Below are 27445 nucleotides of genomic sequence, written 5' to 3'. Positions count from 1 at the left end.
TAATCGAATCAGATTATTTGTTTTCATTCTCCGAGTAATGAGGTATGGATAAAAAACATGGTGTTTAATCCTACTACCAGAAGAGTTGCCTTGTCAATGAATGCCTTTGTTAAATAACAAGATTGAATTTAACAATTGAAACCATTATACCTCGTTTAATGGTTACGTAATAAGAAACCCCGTTTACATATAATTTTTTTTTTGCTCAATAACAATTATAATTACAATCGGCTCTCCTGCGAAGCCATAAGTAAGTTTCTTGACAAAAGCACGTGATATGAAGGCCCTTAAGAACCCCCAAATAAATAACATACAATAAACCATTCTATTATAAACCATATAAACAAATACGTCATATAAGTAACCATTTTTTTTTTATGGTAAATGTATAATTTTAAGTAATCTTACAATTTTTTCACATTGTTTGTTGAAAACAGCAATATTAATCGAATAATTATTTGGATCTGTAACAAGCAATCCCTTAGATGCACAAGTCTGCCTTTGACAACTTTATCACATCATCTAACTTCTATAATTTTACTACCTAAATAAAAATTCTGGACGTCCCTTTTTTTAATTATTTTATCTCTACCTTTCTGTCCCATTTCACTACTTTTGATTGAATTTCTCCTCCGCAGCTATGAATTACTAGCATTCCTTAGTTAAACTGATTTATAGATCTAGCCAAAAAAATAAAAAATTACTAAAAGGTCTTTAAAATCGTAATTTTCCAGCTTTGAACAGTTATTTAAGTCTTAAATTACCTTACTGATTTTTCTGTTTAGGCTGTAATAAAAAATTCAAAGGGACAAGATACACTTTTTCACATTTCTTACAGTATTGCTGCAGCCCTTCCCTCATTTTCCACTATGATTTTTATAGTAGGTCTAATAGCCGACATTTGATTCTAATAAAACTTAAAAAAAATGTTTTCTTTATTTGTATTCCAAAAGAATGTTTCTTGGAATATTACTAATTATATTTTATTATACTTAAACATATTTTTGTACAAACACTTATATTGCTATGTATATTTGTTTTGTTTCTTAAATCTGACTTCTAAACTTGATATCTGGGTTAAATTTTCTTACAGTGTTCCCTTTCCAGTCTATAAATGTTTGGTTTTCAAGTAGTTTATCTGTTGGCAATCGTTCTTTTCTTCAAGTTATTCCAGTAAGTAATTTGGAAAAATGAGGTGTCTGAGAGTATTGTAATTGTTACACTTATTTCTGACTGAATACTTTTTTACGGTAAAAATAATTCTTTTAATGAAACCAGAGGATATTTCGTTAAAATCAAAGGAAATGTACCTGATTTTATAATTAAGTGTATTAATATCAGCTTCATTTCAACAAAATGTTTTCTTGTATTTCTATTTTGGTTACTCCTTTATCTAGTGTTTCTTTTCTCAGTTTCACTTAATATTTCGTTAACTTAACTCTTTAAGCTTCTTTTTATTTAATTATTCATTTCGTTTAAATCGATCTCCTTTCATCATTTTGTATATTTCATCTATTAGTTTCATTAAATTTTTCGTTAGCCACATTTGTCTTCCAATTATATCGCTCTTTAACCTTTCCTCTTCTTTTTTAATCTTGGCGTTTTAAAATTTATTGATATAAAATGTTGACTTGAATGAGTGTAATTTTTTAGTCTAGACAATTTTCTTAACTATTTTTATTTTATTTTCTTTCTGCTAAAATATTATTTCGGTTTCCCATTATGATCGTTTCCATCTCTTTTTATATATCCGAATATATCTTATTTTTACATATATTTACTTACGTTCACTTTATCTTGTATTGAGATAGTTGGCGCGTGAATGGTATACGTATGCAATATGCATACGCACGGTTAAATAACAAATGTATAGTACAATTTGTGAACATTTCTACTTTATGATCGTATCAACCATCAATTTATGGCATTTCTTAAAAACTAAATAGGCTTTTTCCTATTTTCTGGGGAAACAAAGTTAATAATTCAACTTAGGTACCTGTTAAGATAGCTATGCCGTTATAAAATTAAATAATCGAACTGTAATCAAATTTCAGATAACAAAACTGATAGAACCACTACAAATAAGAAATTTTGCACGCTTAGGAAATACATTAAAAACTGAACTCTACAAACTAGTACAATTGAAAACGATCACCAAAATATATAAAAGAAATCTCAGAATATTTCAAACAGTCTGCCTACAGGCTTAAAAAATATTATAAAATTATTATTCAATAGACTTGCTGACATATTTACTAAAACGTTTACAATAGCTACAATGCTATTATAGTGACCGTAGCGTTACTAAATCGTATAAATGATTTATTTTAATTATATAAATGGTAAAGATAATGCCATCTTGATTGAAAGCTAAATTTATAGACCTTATCCTCTCTCTTGTAACTTTACATTTTTCTAAAACAAGTAAACGAAACTAATAAAAGCTAAAAGTAACAAATAAAATAATTAAAACTAAATAAAAGCTAAATATATAACTAAACATATCATTAAGGTACAGCGTAACTTTCTGCTGCTAAGTTTTCTAAACTTAGACAAGTGCGTGTAAATTTTAATGAACAAAATTGCAACTCTGATTTATAATCTGAAATAAAAATAATTATTCACATATTTACAATTAAAAATCCCAGTTTTACCTCATTTAACCTTGATTAGCTTTCGAGAAAAATATTTTAATACAAAGAAACAAAGTCATTAAATTCTGTACACTTTAATGAGTGTCATTAAAAATTTCAGGATCGTCATAACAATTTTATTCACGGTTTATACTCATTACGTACGACTCAGAGCTGTGCTACTGAATACAAATAATTAACATACACAACAAACGAACTAACTTTTCGTTATTTTGTTGCTTTGAGTTCAATGTTGTATAAAAAAATTTATAGATAAATTATGTTTTCGGTAGTCAGCAACTTATATCATGAATTATTTATAATCCGATAAAAAGCGCTATATTTTATAATTAATGGTAAAATCAAGTTTATCTAAGAAAGAGTACAAATTGTTTCACCAGAAAACAGAATCGAACATCTGATCGAAAATAACGCGAGTTAGGAAATGGTTTTTATTTTCATCAGATTATTAGTTTTTTCTTTTATTATTTTAATACGTTTTCTTTTCCATGAGCTGTGTTCCTGTGCTAAACGGAGAAGATTAACCTTGCTAATCGTAACCCGTCCAAGTAATGCCAAAAGCTCCAATTATTTATTCTTTACTTAAAAAAATAAAATAATAAATGAAAAGAAAAAATTGAACAAAAAAATAAAATGCAGAAGAAAAAACTTACACATCAATTTTGAAATTAAGATGCTATGAGTAACTTACATTATTTTTAGCCATCTTTGCAGTAGTTACAGTCCGTTTTGTTATTGTGACCCCATCATCGTTAGACTTTTGCAGTTCATCTAACAGACCGAGTTGCCTTAATGTTTCGATAGATACTTCAGGATTATCAAAAGTTAGCTTTTCTAATTTTTCCTGAAAACGATTTTAATATTTATTTATTATTGAAGAATTAAAATTAATGATTAAAGGATTAAAGGATTAATTGTTTTATGGATTTTATTTTATCGAACTATCTTTATTATTAATGAATCTGATAGTTTTATTAACTAGTATTTTATTCTCTGTTTAATTATTTGATAAAACTCAGGATTATGAATTATTTTATCGATTACTTACTTTTGTACAGTTATTGAATTTTAGGTAAAATTTTAATTTGATTTAGTTTTCTGTATCAAAATATGTGAGAGGTGTAATTTATGACTTTAACTAAATTGAAAATTATTACTCTTTAAATAAAATAATAATTCTTATATTGAAATTAGTAATTTATTTACCAAAAATAATTAAAGACTCATTCATTCATTCATTTGGCTTACTCAGACCTACATTAATTGTATGAATTTTTTTAAGAAAAAAGTGTTATTTCGAGCTTAATGTTTACGAACTTTTTGTTGAAATAAAAAAAAAATTATATCCGATATTTTTTCCCCAGATGATAAAATTCTGTAAATTTTACTGACCTAACTTTCTTTTAAAATAACTGGATAGAAATATAAACGAAGGGTAGATAGAGAAAAGAGTTAAAAACGTACTGAATTCTTCATTGGAAACTACACTAAGAATCGGTGTATTTTTCTATCTCTAATAATCCTTGTTTTATTTCCATGCATTAAATGAAGTATATGAACTTTAAACAACCTAAAGTTTCAAAATATTTACCGCGTTATGTTAGAAAACAAGTTGTAAGTGTCAGATTGAACATTTGTCACATGAGTATCATATGACGGAAATCACATTTTAATATTTGGTCAGAGAACATTTTTCACATGCGAGTCATTAAGCGAGAGAAACTGACGTTTTTCTTCCGCTCCATTACTTCCCCATAAAATTACGCCCCTTCTTCCACACACTACAGAATAGACCTCGCCCTAACTTTACCGCTTCTCTTATTATTGTTATTCATCTTAAACTTTTTCTAGCATAAGAGAATTTTTTTATTTCAAATAGGTTTTGTTTTATCTCTTTCGAAAATTGCATTTTAAAACATTCGTATGTCTATCCTTACATAATATGAAGAAATGCTAAACTTTATGTTTTATTTCATAAAATAAATAAATAGTTTACCTTTATTATATTATTATTGTTTGGTTTTATTTTACTCAGTATATTTAAAAATAAGGGTAAGTTGTTAAATATTTTTGTAATGAATCAAATTAAATGTAAATATTGGATTTGGTATTATTAATTTATTTGTTACATAAGTGAGAACCTACAAATGTTGCCTTATTTTAAAATAAGCTAAATGTTTTTGGTTATTAAATATGTAGAAAAGCATAAGTTTTTTTTTTTAAATACGAGCAAAATTAATTGCTTTTAATAAATTTAAAGTGGTGTACATATAAAATATATTAATTTACGCTTATTTATACGGAAAACAGAACGCAGGTGGAAAATAAATTCATCCCACTACTCATACATCAAATGAAATTAATTGGCTATAAATATAAAATGTTAAATAAATACATCATCCTATTTTTTTCCAGTGGATCAGATTCGCTCACCTTTGTTTTAGAACTGATGAAGTAATTTTACGGTACAAAATAATATTTCGGAACGAGTAAAACTCCTTCGTTGTCGCATATTATAATTTTAAATTTAACTTCTTGGATGTGGTAAACGAATTACTATTTACAAAATATGATAGCAATTAATCATTTAAAAAAAAAAATATATATATATATTTTGCTTCTGTAAACATAAGGTTAACATTTAAGTTCTATTACTATGGCTACTACCCATAATAATAAATATTTTTATTCTTTAAGGTGCCTTATTTAAAAATAAAAAAAACAATAATAAATAAAATGGCTAAGCTAACGGTATATTTTTTTTAAAAATCTTATCCATTTTCAAGAATAACAACAAACATAGTCGACCAAATTTGACTGACCCATCACAGAACACAATGGATGTAGCAGTTTTATCGCAAAGAAATATTTTTTCCTTGTATTGAAATTTTTTTATTTTGATTTTATGTGTGGAAGTACGTTTTTCATTGGGGGGAGGTTACGAGCCCAAACAATACAACGGATAGGTAAAAATCCTTGCAATTATGTGAGATGGAATTATTATATTAATACTCTATGTTATTTTACATTCAAGACTGTTTACTTATTTTTAGAATGAACAACTTAAAACATACTGTAATATTAATTCCTATCGCTCTCAATTAATTAAAAATGTTTATTACTTTTCAGGTAAAATGCAATTTATATGAGTATTATCTTGAAGTATAGCTATCGTTAAACGAGGTTCACTGACATCAATCAGGTTAGTACGAAAATAACTGAAATGAAATTCAAAATATAATTGAAAAGTAATTTTTATGTCAATGTGTTTGTTTTTTAAAATTATTCCTAAATTGGGAAGGGAGATATTAAATTTTTATATCATAAGCAATACACCAAAAATAGTGAGTGAATCGGTCCATTTAAACTCTTTTTGAGTCTTTCCAGTTCTCCATTATATATTAATATATATATATATATATATATATATATATACTAAAACTTAACAGAATTCTGCTGAATTTATATAAAAACAATGCGAAAACGAAAGTAAAAGAAGTATTATGCCTAACGAGAAAGAAAGATACATTTTAAAGAAACATGACGTAACTCATCCAACTAGTTAGCTGTATGAAAGTTTAATGTTTGCTTATGAAGGAAACATAACCCTCATGTTTCTCGCTTCACTATTGTTAGCTTTTATTCGATTCTTATTTTTTTCCACTCTCAAAAATATATTCAGAAAAAACTCTACACGCATAAAGAAGCAAATTTTTAATGAGATGCGAGATCAAGAGCTTTTAATAAAACTCACAGCACTAACGTATACTACTTACCTATGTTATACATTTTGTACGTGTTTTTTTTTCTTTAAACAAGATAAACGTAATTAAATCTTCAAAGGATTAAGGAACGATTTTCTAAATGTAATTTTAACAATATTTCACTTGGGATTTACCCTACTAGCCTATATCAATTTAGTCAAAAATAACCAACTGAGCTCGCGCGCGTAAAAAAATAATAAGTGATATCGAAATTTATTGCTTTGTGTAATACAACTGACAATTAAATGGTATTTCTTGTTTTTTTTGTTTTTTTTTTCTATTTTTTTGCACTTTAATTATTGATGATATATTTTTATTAATACGAACTTGGAGTTTCGTAAAAAATATTATAAAGCTTGAATTTTCATGGGTGATTTCTATCATATTTGTTATTTTATATTACATTAATGCACTATTTCTAGTACGTTCCCAAGTACGAAAAATTTGAATTTAAATTAAATTTTTTCTATTTGTGTAAACTACGACAAAATATAACAGCCAATAGAAATATAAGGTACATGAACTTTTTTCTTTTGTTAATTTTAATCAGTTAAAATATACAGAACTAAAGCAAAGCTGGATTAAATGTTTATGATAAGTAATATTAATCGTTTTATGAAAGCAGTTGAATGTAATTTGGAAAATCTATAGAAAATCTAAAAAAAAAAATAAAAATTTAGAAAAAAATAAATTTAATCCTTTGAATTGTATACAAGCTATACTTTTTTCCTCAATAAAAATTATAATTACACTCGGCTCTCCTGCAGAGCCATAAGTAAGTTTCCTGACAAAAGTACGTGATAAGAAGGTCCTAAAGAAACCCCCAAAATAAATAATACACAATAAACAGTTGCAAGCGAACTGAAAGACAAATATGAAATTTCAAGTTCAGTCATAAATCACAAACCATTAATTTCAGCACCATATAGTCCACAACACAATTATTAATAACAAATAAAAAAGAAAAAGATAGAAAAGTAACAAGAAATTAAATGCGACACCACCAAACTTGGCGGTGTTAGATTCCAAACTGTTACGCAGACCCTAAGTCGAGTACATGGGCTCGTTTCAACCGTCGGACGTCTCTGCTGATATCGAGTAGATTAATTGCAAAGTGGTTTACATGATTCTCAAGCCTCTGCAGGTATTTGACATTGCGCTGTTGTGCAATCTCACGAACCGATGGGAGCTCCAGATAATCCTGAATCTCATCATTCCAAGTGAACCACGGAGTTTCAGCAATTACCCTCGCTACTTTGTTCTGAAATTGTATAATTTCCACATTACTAGTCCTAGCTGTTCCCCACAATTCTATACCGTACGTCCAGGTTGGGCGCAGGATAGCCTTGTAAATTAAGATCTTGTTGGATAACGTGAGGCCTGAGTTCCTCCGTAGCAGCATATGAAGTTCCCTGTACCTGGCGTTTAGCCGTTTCCTCTTCATCCTCACGTGACATTTCCAGGTCAAACGCCGATCCAGGTGAAGTCCCAGATACCGCACAGTCTCCGTTTGCGGGATCAAAACATCATCGACGTACACACCGGGACAGTCACTTCTCCGCATGGAAAATGTGTCGTGCCTCGACTTACCTTGATTAACCTTAATCCTCCACTTTTTCTGCCACACGCACTCACTATCCACACACAAAATTAAAATTTTCAAGCTATACTTGAAAATTTAAATTTCTTTAATCTAGAAATGATAATTCTATTACACAAATGTATCAGCAGAAAGACAAGTAAAAGTTATTGCCAAATCCATTACTTTTTTTTATTCTTAGTATTAATTATCTATTTTTTTACTAAAAAGTTAAATGTATATAGTATTACCTGAGATAATATATCGGCTGGCGTTTCTACATTAGCTTTAGTTATTACAGTTTTCCATTGCGTATCATTTTCTTCGGAACGTGATTCTGAACCAAGATGTTTATTTTTCTTTACGACTTTCCTTACAATCGTTTCAATAATCTCAAAGTCTTCGTCGGAAGATGATGATTGTTCCTCAAGACCTTCTTGTAAATTACCGGAAAGATTATTTGAGGAAATATTACTTTGTGAAATTAAACTTCCACCAAGTAAATTAGAACTGCCTCCCTGAAATAAAATTTTACGTAGGCTAAAAGTTATTACAGAATTTAAAATATTAAAACGATCTCGAAAAATGACTTTTAGAAAAATGCATCTTATCAATTCTAATCATTACTCGCAATTATTTGTTTCTTCTACTTATGAGGAGCATTCTGCATAATTATACAAATTTAAACTTATTAAAACTATAACCTGTTTCATATCTACTCGTTAAAAACGATGAATCACCTGAAGAATATAATTTTTACAATTATTAATTGTTTAATTGGTGATAAGGAAATCTCGGCTAATACTTGCGTTTTCAAAATTAAAGAAAAATTAGCTTTAATTCGAATTCCTGTTACATATCTCTTTTATACATGAATAACTATTATAGTTGAATTTAATTTCTCTTAAATGAATCTATAAATTTTACATAATTATTTTAGTCGGAAATTAATTTACAATTCATTTCACTGCTTTGAAAATTCTAGTGTATGTTTTTTGTTTATTGAAGTCGCTTTAGTAGGAGTTATTACAATACAGTTTGTATGCTTGTAAAAAAAATGTCTTATATTAGCCAATATGAGAAATGTTCTTGTATTAAGCTTTCATTAATTATTTATTCACTTTCATTAATTTTATCGTTAAAATTAGACGTAAAATTGTTTTATATATTTTTTTTTATTTATCTTTGAACCAAAGATGTATAATAATGTAGTTACTTGGTCAAAAAATAAAATGAATTAAATAAAAGAATTTAATACATAATTTTGGGGACACAAAAAAAGTAGAATCAGATGTGAGGCATTCTTCTGGTTTAAATTACACTAGTAAAAAATTAATACTATATTATAGATAAGAACATGTATATAGTCTTTTGTTAAATTTATATCTAAATTTAGAACAAAAATAATTTTTATTCAAATCTAATATCAAAAAATTGTATTATATATTTGACTTATTTAACATATTTTAAGAGGAATACTTTCTCATGAAACTACAATAATTGCAAATATTTAGTTATTATGAAGACCTTTATTACAGACGTTCATCTACTTACCCTAGAAGAATGGATATTCAAAACCAATCTAAATAACAACTCAACTCTGGAAAGAATAACAAATATTTGAAATTTTATAAATTTATCTACCTTTCTGTGACTGTTTTCCAAAAAAAAATTAAAATACATAGTCTTTAATTGAACTGGAGTCAGACATAGCTACCAGTTAGTTATCCAATACCAGCCTTTATGTTATCCAATCTTAACACCGATTATGAAAATTTCGCTCAGTAATGTAAAGCATTCAACCAATTTAGTTTTTAATTCAATACATTTCAAATTTTATTTCAGAATATGAACTATTGATTTCTACAATTTAGACACTTCATCAATGCTCCCTGTATTCATCACTCTAAGGTTGGATTTTCTGCGGAAATACACTCTTGTTGCAAACCATTTCTTTTGAAAATGTCATCGACGAGAGAATAATACTTAAAATCTTGTTTTTTCTGGATATGTTGTTAGATTAGTAAAACTTACAATTTCTAATACTCTTGTGCTTCTGTCAAGAAAATAGTAATTAATTTACCAAAAGATTATAATATATTTTTGATATTTTAAACGTGGCGAGGATATTATTTTGATGTACAGAAATTATTTAGTAATTACACATTACTCAACCATTCCTTATCCTGAGTCAATTTTTTTTATACTATTTATTATTTACCGATGGTTAGTTTTTTAATTTTTCATTTGTACCAGCGATTGTTCATCTGGAGCAACGTGTTAGTGAAATTCAAATTTTTGTTTTTACGTATCTTCCTTTATATAGTTCAGCCAAGACGATAAGATAAATAAAAATCAATTTAAAAACATATTTTTGTAATTGTCACGTAAAATAAATAAGTATTCTATTATTTATGTATATACAAAACATTTTGCGTTAAATAGTACTTATCAGTTTCAGAATCTCTCAAATAGATCCTCTTTCTTCTCTCTGTGTTGTACAGTGCTGACTATATTTTATGTAAAATATCGCTTACATAAAAAGTGGTTCATTGTAAATGAATTTCTTACAGCGGCAAACAGTTGTTTGTGTAAACCAAAAAATAAAAATGAATGTAATTAGCATATAATAATTGTAATTGAAATCGGAATTGCTACTAATTTTTTTCTGGAAGATCTATTTTTGTTCAGACATTTTATTTTAAATATATGATTTTGAAGGTAGATTCGTTTGATTTAATGCATTAAAGAACTGTACAACAAACGAAATTCGCAAATAGGAAGGCATAAATTATAATATAAAAATAATGATCGTAATATAATCATAATCATGTTATAAATATATTTTTATGCAATATCTATCCTTCTTAAGTTTACGTAGAATTACGTATTGCAATAATGAGAAAAATGTTCAAGATTACAGATTTATAATATCTTTTTTGTCATGTAACATCATCAAATAACGTAATGTCAAAGAAAAACGTTTTCACTTTTCCTCGGGAAATTTTATTAAATGACCGTATTTAATATTCCACGTTTTGCATAAGTATGTACGTACTTTAATTTAGAAAGCTGAAAGGAATATTAAAAAAAAAAACGTAAAATATATGCAGTTAAATTATGAACTAATTGTACAATCTAATATGTAAATAGTTATAGGTACAAAAATTTATGAAAAAATCAAAAGTATTCAAAATTTTAATTGATTCAGGGTCTACATTGAAATTCATTTTTCATTCTCTTGTTTTTTCTTTGGATTATTAATTCTCCTTATAAGCTGGAAGCTTGTTCATGGGAAAATGAAATGGAAATTTTGCAGAGTATGTAAAATGACATGCTTGATCGGATTCGAACCGGGGACCTCCGGATGAAAGGAGTCAACATTTAAAGTCGCTAGCAACTTAGAGTAAGAGAAAATAGTTCACAAATAACTAGTATTTAAGACTTACAATTGAACATCACCACAGTTTAAACAACATTACACATTATGTTATGTGCACATTACACATTACACGTTATGTGCATTAGAATTGTCTGAAGTTTATCATCCTAATACATATAAAAAAATATATATGTATAGGATATATATAGGATATATATGTATAGGATTTATATATATATATATATATATATATATAAAATATGTATGATTATAGTCCATTGTACATCACACACCTTACAGTATGATGGAGGATAGGCAAGCAGATGAACAGGGATTAATTTTGTGGGTCCAGTCCTTAGTCGTGTAAGGATGACTGGGCTTCGACTAGTGCGGGTGATGAATGATTTTTAAAAAATCTACTTAATTCCATATAGACCCGTGGTCAAACTTACCATTCAAAATTATTTCCACTGGGTACTTAGTTTATTGCGGGTTTCCCTTACGAAAACATCTTGATCTACCAAGTTCACTCAGAGTCCATTTAACGGGTCTCTCTTAGCCGTTTCATGAGCCTGATTGTTTCCTTGAATGCCGAAAAGACTTTGAATCTAAAGAAATATCATCTTCTTGATTTATATTTGAAAAAGTATAATAAATTTTATGAATAACTGGTTCTGAGTTACAGCAGTTCAAGCTTTGAAGCATAGCTTTAAAGTCTGTAATAAGAAATTTGTCTTTGTTGTGAGCCCGAATATTAAAGCAGAATATGGAAGAAAAAGCATTGAATTTATATAGCAGTTTGCTATCAGAGAATATAATGAAGCAGCCATATCCTACAGCAGAGAAAGAACCATCTATATAGAAGTGTGTATAATCTTTGTACATGTAGATTATCTCATTGAATTGGATCCTGACCGCAATTTTACTTAGAATTTATTTACTGTTGGTATCCGACGAATAGTCAACATACGGAAATGTACGTAACCATGGTCCAATACATACCTTTCCTCTATGGAAAAACCTCAAAATAGATAAATTCAATTCCTGCATGTACCTGTAGTTTTTGACTAAAACTTTGGGGCAAGAATTTTTTCCTTATCAGAGAGATGTGCGTGCGCAGTTCTAACCGCTCTCGTCTTGAAATTTAGGAAAACATAATTTTTTGACTTCCTATTTAATAATCTGGTATTTCCTCCGATATGACAATGGAAGTTCATGAGTTACAGCCAGTGCGCTGGGTATTGGGCTTGTTGCAAATGCTCCTATGACGTATAGGTTAATAGACGAATGCAGGTATTATGTATGGAGTTTAATTAATATTTAATTTTCTATGTTGCAGACTCGTACAATATTGATTAGTACTCTAACTTCTACAATATTATTAAACTTATGTAATTGTTGAGGAACGCGTCTGCTCGCACCCCAGTCATAGGATGATATAAGTTTGATGATGTCAATTCTCCTTATACAATCAGCCTTAGTATCTGTAACAGTGTTCGACCAATTCAAGTTTTCATCAGAAACCGTACATCGGATTTTAATTTCGAGCTTTTTTTTATCTCATCCTCAGCTAAATAAAATTTGGCATATTTCGTATCTTCATATTGAAAAAAACAATAACTTTTGATTTACTCATTGATAATTTAAATCCATTGCTAAGCGTCCATCTTTGAAACAATTTTAATGTTGTTTCTATTATCTCCTTAGTAGTATTAATTTATCTACGTTTGCAGTTGACTGTGACATCATCTGCAAAAATATAATTTTTTATTCTCTGAATTATATCAGATCTTATTTTACCATTAACTGTAATAGAAAACTATTGTAAAGGCGTTTTATATTATACATTATAACACGCAATGTTGCATTCCCAATAACGTAAACAGGGTTATCATAAAAGAATGGTGCGGTTTCAGTAATTCACAGGAAGATTGTAGGGAAATTTCTAGGTGTTTTATTGGTATCCCTGAAAGCCTCCAACCCAAAAGTTTGTTTATCAGCAGTTGTAACCACAACATCAGTTCTTGTATTGTTGTTGCGGTGAGTTTAGCGAGTTACTACTATGTTCTCGGATAAAGTCAAAGCAAAGTGTGTTTTATTGATACCTGAATAAAAATCCGTAATTTTAGTTCAACGTGCGTTTCGACATGAATTCGGAAGAGATCCGCCACAAAAAAATAACATAACACGTTGGTTCAAACGATTCGAAGAAACTGGATCGGTTAAGAAACAGAAATCAACCGGCAGACCAAGTGTACCGGACGAAACGGTTGAACTAATTAGACAATCGGCAATTAGAAGTCCTGGGAAGTCCATCTCCCGTCGAAGAGTCGAATTAGGTATTCCAAAATCAACAGTTCACAAAGTTTTACATAAAAAACTGAAATTACACGCTTATAAAATCCAGATACTGCAGGAATTGAAACCACGATGATTATATAAAATTCGCTGTTGAAATGTTGGACAGAATAAGTGAAAACGAATCATTTTTAGATGATATAATTTTACAGACGAAGCTACATTCCATGTGAATGGATGCGTTAACAGACACAATTTACGAATACGGTAATGGTGCTCTCCCGCACTTCAATGCATCGGTCACGGACGCTTTGAATGAAAAATTTGGAGATCGATGGATAGGCCGGCAAGGACCCATACTTTCGCCTCCAAGGAGTCCAGACCTGACACCTTGCGACTTTTTCTTGTGGGGCTACATCAATGGCGTTGTTTATACAAAAAATATTCGGGACCTAAACCACTTAAAAAAGAGGATTAATGAAGCAATGACAACCATTAACGAAGAAATGTTAACCAATGTTTGGGTAGAAGTTAAGTATCGTTTGGACATTTGTCGAACGACTAAGGGCGCACATATTGAAATTTATTAATTATGTAACAAAATGTTTGAGACGACAAATTTGAAAAATAAAAAACATAAACTGTAAGTAATTCTGTTTTAATTAAAACCATGTTCAAAACCGCACCATGCTTTTATGATAATACTATATATATATATATATATATATATATATATATAAAACCTGTTATTAACAATTTTTTTTAGTGCGGCTTACTTTCAAAGCAGTTAGAACTGTTACCCAGTGCAACGTTCTATTAAAAGTATTAGTAGACCTAAATAGGATCCCTGTTGGGAACAGATAATCTTCAATTAAACATAATTTTTACAAACTATCTAGATATTTTAAGTAATTAATTATGTTTTATTACTTAATGAAATATCTTGTAATTTATAATGAATTTTCAAGTTGCACAGGTAGTAAATTCTTATTTTTTTTTAATAAAATAGTTTATTCATTACCATTAGTAATTGTACTGAAGATAAATTTAGTACTAATAACTGAAACCGTTTAAATACTTAATATTCAAGTTTACTTCATAGATTATTTTATTATATGAACTGATATAAAATGAAGCTTTACTAAGCGTAAAACTCAACAATAGAATGTATTTATCCTAATTGTAGAGTCGTGTAGATATAATTCCAGTTAATGCGCTACTTGAAAATATTATGATAAAATATAAAAGAAAAAATTTCATGCCAAGACAAATAAAATACATTTACATTTGGAAGCTACACAGAGAAAAAAATAAATAGAAGAATAGAAGGTGGTTAAGTTGTTCTTGATCTTCAATTTATTAAAAAAAAAAAAAAAAAAAAAAAAATACTAGCTAGTACAGTTTCATTTATTGGTTAATAAACAAATTTGTAAACACGGTTTTGTTTAATTTCCTAGAATTTGATAAAGTGAACACTTAGATTAGTATTATGGATAGGAATAGAGTTTGCGATTTCTAAGCATGATAATAAAATAAAATATATATATATTTCAGAAAAGATAATCTTTAATGTATTCACAAGATAACATTTTAAAATTGTCAAGGAACATCTAATTTAAACCTAGGAGTTATTTTTAATTTTATTTTCTGAAATATCAGAAAATATTCTTTTACGTAGAAAACAGTAGTTATCAGAAAATCTATTAAATAGAGAAACTCTCAGGAGTAGTTTAGAATTAAGTATGAAATTTTTGTAAAACCTTGTGAAAGGGAGAAAGAACTGGTATATCTATTGATAATATCGTGAAATCATTAGTTTGATTACTAAAGAAAACAGATTCAAGGTAAAACGTACTGTAAAGATAAATTAGAAAGTTAAAGAACTACAGACTAGACGATATTAAATGCCGGCTTCCGTGGCGCGAGTGGTCGCGTCTCGGCCTTTCATCCGGAGTTACCGGGTTCGAATCCCGGTCAGGCATGGCATTTTCACACACGCCAGAAATCATTTATCTCATCCTCTGAAGCAATACCTAACGGTGGTCCCGGAGTTAAATAAAAAAAGACATATTAAATCGAAGTAATAAGAAAAATTAATTGAAAATTGTTAATCAATTCTGTTTAAACTGCAACTAATTAACTGTACAAACAAATATGACATTGTCACGTTGGATCCTTAAAGTTGATAATGTAAAAAAAATATGTATATATTTTTTCTTTTCTTATAACCTATTAACAGTAATTATAATCACACAGTTAAAGTATGTAGTATACCTGCATTAACTGTCCTGATGAGAAAGCTGCATGAGAAGCCTGTGAGCTAGCACCAAATCCTTGTTGACTATTGAACTTACTGTATCCAGAGCTGCTTTGAGCAGCTGAATTCATCAACTGCTGTTCCAACTCCTACACACAAGAAACATTAGTTACTTCAAGATATTACTTCTATATTTATTTCTGTATAGGAAAAAACCCACAGAATAACTATTTCCCAAAAACTTTTCATCGAATAAAAGCAGTAACGAGCTCCCAAAACAATGAAATTGTTGTTTCAAAGTAGTGAAATTATAAGAAATGTAATTTCCATTACGATTTATAATTCTGAACATATTTATATTTTTATTTTATTTACTTTTTAATACGCGCTTTTAATTTCTAAAATTTAAACATTTAAAAATTTGTAAAAATAACTTTTCGTTAAAATTTTTAAATATCATAATTCTGTGACAATTTGAATCAATAGAGTAATAAACGGTTATGGTTTGTGTACCTTACCGAAGATGATCCTTTTTGAAATGTAGGTTTTAGGTTTAGTTGTGCGCAGTTTAAAAGTTGGGTGTGATATGCTTCGAAAAAAATTACAGAAAATCGTTAGGAAGGTTTACTACCACCCAAAACCTTTTTGCAAATTTATATAAATATCAATAATTAGTAGTTATTTTCAGATGGTAGTGAAATTTGCACTTTTTCTTATGTTTTATAATTATTTTTTCACAACGAGCTAAAGAAATATCATCAACTTAAATTTCTAAATGATGTGCAGTAATAATTATAAAAAGGAAATTTCTACTGTGCACTTCCTAGAAAAAAAATTTCATCAATTTAACCTACAATAAATGCAACTCATAAAAATATCCATCCATAGAAAAACCGAAATCTAATTGTTTAACATATATTATATACTTATGGTATATATGTATACAATACCATTCTGTTAAATGCTTACAATCGTGGAGTATAATATTGATTTATACTGAAAATCTGTATAATGTATAAAAATTTGTAAACAATAATTTTAACTTTAAGAATAATTTTAATTTTAATAATTTGTAACTGTAGGTTTTTAGGTTTCACCAAACTTTAGTATTTAATACTAAATTTATTACTTATTTTTATTTGTTCGGCAACAACCAACGCAAACAAAGATTCGTGGAATTAACGAAAATTTCTATGCATTACTTGCATAAAACATCTCGTATCGCTAGCTTGCTTCATTCGCTACGGTGATGGTAACATGGTATTTTAAGCCAGATATGAGTATCTTATTTTTTAGCTATAAAGAACCTTTTAATATTTTACTTCAAAAAGTAGACACAAAACCATTTTATAATTTAAAATAAACTACGAAACATATTAAATAACTGAGATACCTTACATTTTACGTAATTGATCGATTGTATTATACATAACATAGAGTTATTTTTGAAAACAATGTAATTATATTCTACTTCGTATATGTATAAATTTTAGTTAAGTATTCCAGCTATTTTAATATATTTTTCTGAAAATGTAATTATTGATTGTAATTGATTGTAAACTAGAAAATTACATATCTAATTTTTCGTAACAAAAGCAAAATTTTAAAAATGAAAACATAAATGGATTAAATTTACATGCAAAATACAAAGTCTAATAATTAACCCGAAATATGGGAACATCTCTGATGTTGCGTACCTTTCTGTTTAGAATATCAAAGTAAGACGTAGTTTGTAGTAGTCACATTTTTGAGAATATTTCTATCATTAATCAACTTGATGATTTATAATGAATTATATACTCAGCTGGATTGTATAATACAAATATTATTCACACTCATCGACTCTCAGAAAAACGAGTCACATAGTGGATGATAAAAAATGTAATAATTTTGAACTATCAGAGTACTGTGCTATTTAATTTAGCGATTAAAAATTTGTAAGCACGACTTATTTCCATATATTTTTCCCAATCCTTCAGCAGGGAAAAGTCAAGTTTTTTAATGTCTTCAATTTATCATTCCTCTATTTACTTTTTCGTTGCATGATTTACTTCATCAAATTCTGGAAAATGAGTTCCTTTTGAAGTAAGGAAGAAGGCGAAATTATCGGGAAACCAGTAGGTGCTAGTCGCATGTTGTTAAAAGAGATGCAATTCCGAACTTTTTCTTCATAAAAAATACCGTTGTTTGCGTGATGCTCAGTCTGGAATTAAGACGCTTTTATTGATATTATTGATTTCTAACCTTAACTTCGATTGTATCGAGAAGAAATCAAAGTATACCCCTTACCTGCAGGTAATCTATCGTGTAGGCATATTTGAATCTAAAAGAAAAGTCCAAAAATCATTTTGGACCAAAAGTTAAAATTTTCATCTTGATAATAACACTTTCTTCTATCTATCTCCATCATTTATTGCAATTTTCTTGAACCGATATAACCTCAGCATTTTACTCTAAGATTTGAATTAAACTTTTATAACCCATCACAATATTGAAAACTAGTCTAAAATTATTTCGTGACAAAAATTTAAGTGCTATTCATCGCATAGAATTTTTTATTTTATAATAAGTCATGAGCCTACTTTTCTTTCGATTACCTGACATATCCGAGATTAAATTTTGAATAACACAAATGTCTCCCTTATCGCTTCATCGATAAATTTCATCCGATTTTACCGTAATATAGTTTAATTTTTTTCGACATGTTATTTAATAAACTATTTACTGCCCTTCAGTCAACTATTTAACGTTACCGAAAAGTAAATTGGGTTAAATTTCAGAAGTGATTTCTTAAGTATGAAAATGTTTCACTTATCATACGTTATGTTAATTTCATTGACATAGATTATGGCCTCAATTCCGTTTCAAAGGTTAAAGATCAAGAATAACTGTCGTTAAACAAATGACGTTTTATTATTTCTATCGAGGGAATATGTCAGAGTAATAAAAGCGTTATAATTTGCAATGGGGAAGTCGAGTAAAGGAAAAAAATCACGGGCATTAATAACTATATAAATCTAATAAAAAAATATTTTTTTTTATATATCATTTCAACAAGCATTTTATTATCTTTTCACGAATAAACGTTTGAATAATCAGTTAAATATTAAAATTGTTGAATGAACACATTTATTTGCCGCCCACTCACACGCTGAAATAAATGATATAATACATTCAATGAAAAACAAAAAAAAAAAAATTACGGACACACTGAAATATCCAATTTTCTTATTAAACCCAGCTTTGAAGTATTGTCTTTTCTGGTAGATAAAAATACAGGTTTATATTTCTTATGATTAATATTACATGATGAACTAAAAATTATCCAAGTTACCAAAAACGTTGCATGAAAACTTTGATCGCTTAAATGACAAATATTACAGATTGTTGTCGATAATATATTCAAAACAAATTTTGAATTGCTTTACAGAAGATCGTAATATTCTTCTTTTTTTTTTTGATTTTCAATATTTAAAATTATTTAGTTTTATTGAAACTCAGCGTGGTTTCCATAAAGAAAAATCTAAAAACTAAGCTATCGGAAGGAAAAGAGGTTTTAAATAGACTCTTTAATATTTAATTTGTAAGAAAACGTTGAAAAATTTAAAAAAATGAAGTGTATACTGAGTATGGTAAATGAAAAAGATTTTATTGATATACGAATTAAATTAAGAAACAAGCGCTAAAAAGCAAAGGAAAAATGACGGAAAAATTGATTGCGCTAATATATTTTGCTTCCATTTATTTCGTCATTATTTAATAGAAAATAAAAACATGTAATTCTTATACATGTCGATAAATTGAAATGTTATTTAATTCTTTATACAAGAACTTAAATATGTGAGAGATATTATTTTTGCTATCATTTTAATGAATTTCAAGAGGTAATATTTTTTTATTTTATTGCATAATTCCGATAAATTAATCTTAATTTTTCTAATAAAGTAGAATGAATTTATTTTTTGATGATGATTTTTGCATGTTTTAGGTAAATAAAACAGCAAACAATTTGCTCTGTTATGAATTACTCGGTATCAGTAAAGATGAACTGTACATTACTTTTGCGAATTGCAAATCTGTTTGATATCATACTACCTTCATTATCATTACAATGAAATGCGACATCCACTCAAATTTCCTTACAAAATTGAATCTATTCATCTTCATCAGTAGTGTATCCAAATCACTGATTTCTGTTTTTAATTAATTTGAATTGAAACGCTTCATGGAAAATTGTAAATAATTACACGCGCGCCCGTGTGAGTGTGTGTTTTCATGGGAGCATATGTGTGCCTCAAAAACACAAATATAAGCAATTTGTTCGATTTATATCTTAAAAGAAATTTTAAAAAATGGGAAGTTTAATACGAAATAAGAAGGTGAAAGATAAATTGGAATAGAAAATAATATGTAAAAAATGTTAAAAAAGAGGGACAAGACTACTAGCCACTTTGGGTATTCCTGAGAGTACGCTGGCGTTGGTATATATGATAATCAATTAATGAAATCAGCTAATATTTTAATTTTATAATTAACCAAGCCTCATTTGGGAAAATGAGAAAATTATTTGTGAAAATTTAGAGAGAAAATCTGATCGTGAGTTGCGGCTACAAGTTAGAATATTGTCGCAAAGGCTGTAAACATTTGACAGTAATACGGTTCATTTAACTTTGGATAGTGTAACGTTCTGGACACAGTTGACCTTTCAAGACCGATGAAAATTGTCAACGAATTTGCAATTAGAAGAGAAGAGTAAGTTCATTAACGTAGTAGAAGGAACATTGTGATTGTATTCGTGTATAGAATTAATTTTATTGTCACAAACGTTTGAAAAAAAAGGATTGTATCTTAGGTTTAAGCTATCTCAACACGTTTTTAACTGACAGTAGTGTGTTACTTACGTATTAGTCTACAAAAAAAATTATTAGAGGCTAATAATTTTCAGCTAAGTTAAACAGATCAGAAACGATGAGTATAAAAAAAGAAATAAAAACATAAATCTATATTTAAAATTACTACATTAAAATAAATATTAACATTAAATAAAATATTAACATTTTATATAAAATAAAATTTATGTTTGTCTAGAAAATTGAGGTAAAAATTCGTATTCAAAGGGTATTAAAAAGGGAATCTTTATTTCATGTATAATAATGTATGTAGTAATCTAGGAAGCTAGAAAACTAATACTTCAAAAAATATCAGTTAAAGCCAATTTTTACGTCAGAAGATGACCTGAGTAACGATAAATAATTAAGGAGTATAATAATTAAGGAAAATTGATATCTCAGTTCTCTTATGAACATACTTTAAAAATAATGATGTTGTAGCTCAAATATTAAATCACGGGATTACAGATTTTTTTTTTTTTTTTTGTAAACTTAGAATTTTTAATAGTTATTTAAAAGATGATTCTGAATCCATCAATTATTTCTGAAAGAAATATTCAAAGCTTAGTTAAAAACTACCTCGTATGATTTTCTTTGTTATTAAAATCGTATTTAAATATAGATAATTTTCTAGTTACATTGATTTAGTGTTACCTTCATGCTGCTGAATCCAGTAGCACTGCTCATAAATTTCTTCTGTAATTCTTGCTGTAATAAATTTGCTTCGATTTCCTAAAAATAGAAAAATATATGTATATTATTAATAAATAAAAAGAGAATGAAAAGAGTGCCATTGTTGGAAAAAACTATTTTATCAAAAGTTTATATTATGTGATATCGGATACTTTAAAATTATGCAGAACAGTTATAGAATGTGTTGTATTAATTATTTTACGATGCAAATAAAATATTTGCGCTATTTAATACAGAAATAGTTTTGCTATATTCTAATTTATGTCTTAATTACAAGTAATTAAATAGACCTTATGAATTCCGTATACTTATTTTCGAAGCCATATACTTTATTTCCGAATAGAATTATTATTTAAATACTTTGTAATACCTTATTTTATCAAATTTATTTTCAGATTAAAATTTATAACACCATTCTAACATTACTAAAAATAAAATGCATTAAAAAATAAAAACTGGTTTTAGAAGTTTATTTTCTTAGCTAAACTTTAATTGAAGATATGATCATTTCTTTTTATTGATAGATAGATTTTTCCTTTCAAACCCTTCTAACTGGAGTAAAAATCGATTTGGATTATTGTGAGAAAAAATTTATTCCTTTTTAAATTTGACATAAGAAAACACAGAAACCAAACGAGTTTTAATGGTTTGCCATAATTTAACTTATCTTTGTATTTCATAATAATAGGTAAATTCTCTTATTTCATACTTGCAATTACATCTGTTAAACATTATATTACTCAGTCCTCTAAACAAAAGATCTGCTTCTTTATGAAATCCTCTAAATGTGGTGCTTTTTGTTTTGGATTAACTTTTCATCCAAAACAATTTACTGATTGATAGTTTATGGCTTAATTTCAAGATTTATTTTGGAACATAATTCTCTATCAGGAAGGTTCAGTGTATTTTTCTTGAAAAATACACTGAAAAAATACACTTGAAAAAATAGTAAATAACCTGAACGAACAAAATGAGTTTATTAAAAATTAAAAACAAAAAAATATAAATATTAGAAAATTATTTTTAATGGGTCATTTTTTTCGAAATGTGGCAGAAAGCAGACAGTGTAGTTCAGCCGTGATTTGGTAGTTAATCGAGGCTTTCGACATAGGTTCGAATCTTGATCTCCAAGAAAAAATAAGAATTAACATACAAAATATTCATTTAAAAACTTCAAAAAACTAACTTTTTATTCATTACTTTTGAATAAAATTTTTGTTCAATTAAAATTTTGGTGTCCCTCACAGCAGCATATTATGTTTTATCACGTGGACATTTTTCACGGCTTACTTCCTAGAAGATTAGTTTGTAATGGCCACTAAGAAAGAAACCTCAATATTAGCAACAAAATCTCCATCGGCTGATGTTTACAGTCAAAATATTTTAATAGCTCTACATTAATATCGATGTATATCATAAACATAATATTAAGCGATGATCTCAAAATCCAGATGGTATAAAAATACCTAAAAAGTGAAAACCTAATAGAATTTACAATCATAGTAAAATTGTTTACCAGCCAACGTTGTAGATAAAAGTAAAGCCGTCAACAAATGATTAACGTTATAAAAAAAATTATTGATTTCCTACACAAATACTCGTATGTTTAAAATTATTGTTTCTTCACCCTTCTAATTACCCTTACTCATCATGGGATTTAAATGACACGTGTTTGTATGAAGCATTTTCTTATTAAGTATGTGTAGCTAGATAACCCATCGGGTTGGTCTAGTGGTGGTCGTCATCGAAAATCATCTGATTTCGAAGTCGAAAGTTCTAAGGTTAAAATCCTAGTAAATGCAGTTACTTTTATACGGATTTGAATACTAGATCGTGAATACCAGTGTGCTTTAGTGGTTGGGTTTCAATTAATTGCACATCTCAGGAATGGTCTACCTGAGACTGTACAAGATTACTCTTCATTTACATTCATACATATCATCCTCATTCATCCTCTGAAATAATACTTTACGGTGGTTCCGGAGACTAAACAGAAAAAAAAAGAAGGTTAAGATATTGTCATTGACAAAAAAAAAATTTATCATGTTTTTTGGAAGGACTAATAAATAAAACGATTGCAGTATTTTCCCTGTTAAAAATACGAATCTTCTCGATGTAGTCTCATTTATAATTTTATTTTTTATTGGTTTCACAGTTTCAGACATGTTTTTCAAATTCAAAAAGTAAAATTTTAATTTATATTGTTGTTGACTTTGTAATAAATATTTTTTATATTTTGTTTTAAACATATTTATGTAATTTATTTAATAAAGTATTTGTTTTTTTTCTGTCTGTAATAAATATATATATACTCGTATATTTAAAATAAAACTTTATATTTAACTTTCTTGTATGTTATTTACTGTTTGATATTAAATCGAATACTATTGTATATGGAAAGTTTCTTACCCCGTAAGTGAAGTTTGTATTCATTCTGCTAAGCACAACTTTTGCTATCATATTAAAGCAGAAGAATAGAAACTGAAGTAAAAAATGATCTTACAATAGAGAATTTAAGGGAAAATTTCGGTTTTTTTTCAACAGCACAGTTTCTTTTTCGTCAGGATTACTACTTTATTTTCCTCCATCAAGTAGATAAATTTTGAAATTTAGATTAAACTGGATTAGTATGTATGTAAGTCAAATTTAAAAAAAAATCATATACCATTAATCCAATAAAAAAAGAAAACGAACCGAAGTAATATTTCATCTCTCACTAAAATTGCGTCTGGATAAAAAAGGTTGGCTTGAATTCGTCCATTATTTGTAGGCAAAATTTTTAGTTAACACTAAAATATTTTAATTACTGAAAAATATTTTTAAAAATCACATATAATCTTTATTATTGTGAATGTATCTCTCATAAATGTTAACAATGACTAGTCGGTTTTAAAAGTTTATAAATTAGAAATTTAACATAAAAGAAATTCATATAATTCTTGATAAAATTAAATAAAACGTATACGTTATAGGGAAAAATGTAATCAAGAATAACTTAAGCGATTACTTTTGTTGAAAATTATTGATTAAATCACCGAAAATTAACATAGCAATAAGTGATTTAATTTCATATTCTGTTTTTCTGAATTTATTCGGTAGACTGGACGAAACATTTTTCTACTTCATTGATAACAACAAAAGTTTATGATATACCATTAGATTACTATTACAGTTTACAATGTGCTCATTCAACAATGGACACGTTTTTCGGTATTTGACACTCAGACCGATACAGTTGAACGAATCGATGGTTCATAACGTTTGATCGGATTTAAAGCAATTATTATTTTATTATTATTATTACCAATACTACTACTACTACTACTACTACAACAACTATTACTAATACTGTTATTATTATTATTAAAAAAAATCTTTTCCTCACCAAAAACAGAACTATTCTTGGCAAAATGAGCATCTAAAGATGGAGTTGTCAGTGGTTTTTGAAACCCCGAAAACACAACATAAAAAACAGAACACAGGTGACATAGTTAAGAACTAATCTTGGAAAAATGAGCATCTAAAGATGGAGTTGTCAATGGTTTTTGAAACCCCGAAAACACAACATAAAAAGGGTGTAAATGGTCCTTGGCATTTAACATCACACAAAACACTTACAATAAACCATCAAGAAATTCATATCGAAATCATCATCTTAATAAAATATATTAAGAACAGAATTTAATTACAAAATTCTTCATTGAGACATGAAGAATTCTATCTCTTCTTCAATTCTTTCGCCTTGGTTTCCCTTTCGGCCATCCTCTTTTGCTTCTTTTTATCGTCTTTCTAAAGGCCTCGATGTTGAAATCCACGATATCTGAGGGCTCGGAGATGTAGCCTCAGGACCTCTGTCGTAAGTCTCGGAGGATCTCCTGCTTCCGGTATCGGATGACACCGGCTCCATTGGCGCAGTCAGAAGTACATCACAGTCGAAACTGTTTGTTGTCACTGCAAGAACGTTTGGGGTGGCCGAGTGTCTTGCCCTCTCAGCTCCGCGGTTTCGGAGGCTCCTTTTTAGTCTTTCCTAAATCTTTCTTTTCCAAAATCAGTATTTCTGGTTTCGAAGGTCTCAGAATTTGGACATTTTTGTTTGAATTTGCTTCGCCTTTGAATTAGTCGAAGGCTCATTGTTTGGTGGAACAGGACACGTAGATTTTGTCACGTCTGCTTTTATTGTTGACGATTTTGGACTAGTGTCCCTAGTTATACGGTTCTTCAATTTCTGATCGATTATTCTTTCAAGTAAGATTGCTATGGCTGGCACCAGTTCTGTTGCCACAACCTTTGGTTTGAAGGTGACTGCAGGATCAGCAGCAACCTATGCATAAGACGTGGCCTTTGGCGTTCTGCTTAGCACGATTTTCTTGCTTCAAAATAACTGACCTTCTGAACGGTCTTTACTTCCTATATCGCAATTTCTTCCTTATATTTTGGATAATTTCGTGATCTTGCAGCATGTTGTCCATTGCAGTTAACCCATAACGGCGGGTGCCACATGTGCAAATCCGTTTCACAAGATGCAGGTAGAGAGACGGTTGAGCGTGCATCGGATTATTGATCCTGTCTGGGATCTCCCACTCAGCCGCCTCCTACAAATTTAACCCAGACCTGGGGGTTAGGTACTGGCTGACCCACGATACCAATACCCCAGGGCTCTCACGTAGCAGTAAGGGCTCCGATGCCCTTACCCATGGGACAATCCCTGCCAAGGGTAGAAGTGACTTGACTCACGCCAAACGGCACAGGACTTCGGCAGAGCAAGTTCACAGCAGTCGGTTCCACAAACGGGATGAGGGATAGGCACTCCCCGGCTGCAGTCCGCCCATCGTCGGCAAACAGATCACGGTCATAACTCCCTCGCCCGCTGCAAACAGCGAAACCGAGAAGCACAACCGCAACCAGTTCGGACAGCTTGGGACCGTCAATTCCGTACTTCACAAGGGAGTTCCTGAGCAAAACCATTGCCCAGTTGGCCGATTAAGTGGTAGTACCGAAGTACTATGTCGTTGCCCGCACTATATGTGTGCGTAGTTGTTATTGCACGGACGTGGGGTTCGATTTATTCGGGGCAATTATAATTATTGTTGCTGATTTTGATGGTTTTTTTTCAGCTTTCAGGAGCATCGACTACTTTGGTTATTAGCCCCTTCCACTTCAAAAAGGAAAAAAGAAAAATAACACTTAAGTTACTTCACACGTTTAATGAACTTGAACAATCTTAATCATCTCTGACAGGACCACCAGCAGAATTTGTCTCGAGCGATTAAGAAGGGACTGACTTTCTGAAAGTTTCCATTCTCCTTCATGATAACCAAATGTCTCTGTTTTGGAACGTTTTTCTTAAACAAAGCTTTCCTCAAATCTTTTCTGATTCTATCACTATCTTCTCTAATACAGTCAGACTATACACTGCATTTCCTCTTCGCTTCAGGTGAATCGGCTGTTTCTAAACGAAACCATGTATTGTCTGTCACGTTGAGTTGTTCAAGGTTTTGCATTATGTTTGATCCCTTCTGTAGCAAGGCTACTCGCCGTGGTACATTCCTACTCCAGGGCAACTAACCTTGGAGGTCCGGTCCCGTACTACAGTAGAACCGGCATACGTCCTGACAGAGAGCGGATGCGCAATCTCTGCACTGACTCCAGTCTCCTACTCATCGAACCTTTCAGGAATCCCATGCACCGATATACATGGGCACCTTCCCTACATGCTTGCCATTCCAGGAGCCGTGTGGACAACGTAACAGTCTTCGTTACACCTGCAATAACATTGACCCTGGCCACCACATCGCCAGCTGTAAATGTGGTATAAGTCCATTTCCTGATCGCTTAAAATATACATGACTTGCAGGTGGCTGAAAATATCCAATCCCACGTAGTGACCTGACGGTGGAGGGGAGGTCAAATAAAATATCACATTTCCGAA

The sequence above is a fragment of the Lycorma delicatula genome, chromosome 1 (assembly GCF_047948215.1).
Source record: "Lycorma delicatula isolate Av1 chromosome 1, ASM4794821v1, whole genome shotgun sequence".
Classification (NCBI taxonomy): Eukaryota; Metazoa; Arthropoda; class Insecta; order Hemiptera; family Fulgoridae; genus Lycorma; species Lycorma delicatula.
The sequence above is the reverse complement of the archived record's forward strand: the minus strand, read 5'-3'. Positions refer to the sequence as shown.